Genomic DNA, 1,079 nt, shown 5'->3' with positions numbered 1-1,079 from the left:
TTTGATGTCCTGAAGCACTTTTCTTCTTTACTCTCTGTAACTTGGCTGTTGAACATGAGGCATGTAATATCTCTGTCAATAATGAAGTATGAATGGGAATGCTACTCTTGAGACCAGCTTGGCCTTTTTGTTTGATCGTTGCGGTGTGAATAAGTATAAAGGCAGAATAATTACTATATTAAATTTTATTAGTAGCTGTGTTTAAAATAATAATTAAAAGGAGACCTTAATGTTCAACCCAAGTATTTACAATATAATCCAACCACACTGAAAGCAGTCTTACTTGAAAACTTGGCACAAAGCTGCTGCTTCTCTCTGGGCTTTGAATGTCGTTCAGTCAAGTGGACAGTCAAGTCATGGTCTGGATAAACAACATCAACATCAACCTCTCACAACAGCAACATCCTGATCCCATTGTTTTTACATTTGAGAGTTTTGTATTGATTTAATTTGACTCAACAGAAATCAACCTCAGGCATCATACTCACACAAATACCAGCCAAACTTTGACAGATATTTATTGCTGGTGTTAACATTTTGCACACAGACACTATCTAGCTGGGGTTCATTTGGCTGCACAAGAAATACATTTTTTTAACCTGTTTTCCAAATTGCTTAATTTGTGTTTCATCCAAACAAAGATGGTAGCTGGAATAGAATTGTTACTTGAATTAACTCTGGAAAAAATATAAATTAAATGTTTAAATATTAAATTAATTTAAAACCAAAGTTAGCCTATAGTAGGTATCTTTCTTATTTAAATTCCCATGCATCATTTAATAAACTTTATTGTTTACTGCATCACTAGAGAGGGAAGAAAAATAAGTGCGCGCAGAGACGGCATGTAACTTCCGGTTGACATCTTTGTTTACATTGATGAACAGCCGCATCTTGTGACGCGAGTTAAATGCATGGGTGTAATATAAGAACGGTTAGCTAAACGTCCTTGTCTAAAGAGCGAAATATGTTTGCCACAAGAGTGTTTCAGGAGTGCGGAAATGTCTTTAAAACGGCGGTGAGTGTTGTCAGTTGACCTGCCGTTTTTTTCCTTTCAAATTTAGCTAGACTTGTGTTCAAGT

At 35.7% G+C, this 1,079-nt stretch overlaps 1 long non-coding RNA gene across 2 annotated transcripts in view; it reads left to right on the top strand.

Annotated features, from left to right (window-relative positions):
- Window positions 1–848: 848 nt before the first annotated feature.
- LOC114550436 (uncharacterized) overlaps window positions 849–1,079 on the top strand; it is a 47,844-nt gene continuing 47,613 nt past the window's right edge. For both annotated transcript variants that reach the window (XR_003691696.1, XR_003691697.1), the window contains exon 1: window positions 849–1,015. This is a non-coding gene — a long non-coding RNA (uncharacterized LOC114550436). The remainder of the gene's footprint in view (window positions 1,016–1,079) is intronic.

The sequence above is a fragment of the Perca flavescens genome, chromosome 23 (assembly GCF_004354835.1).
Source record: "Perca flavescens isolate YP-PL-M2 chromosome 23, PFLA_1.0, whole genome shotgun sequence".
In the NCBI taxonomy this organism is placed as follows: domain Eukaryota; kingdom Metazoa; phylum Chordata; class Actinopteri; order Perciformes; family Percidae; genus Perca; species Perca flavescens.
This window is presented reverse-complemented; position numbering and strand designations above follow the sequence as displayed.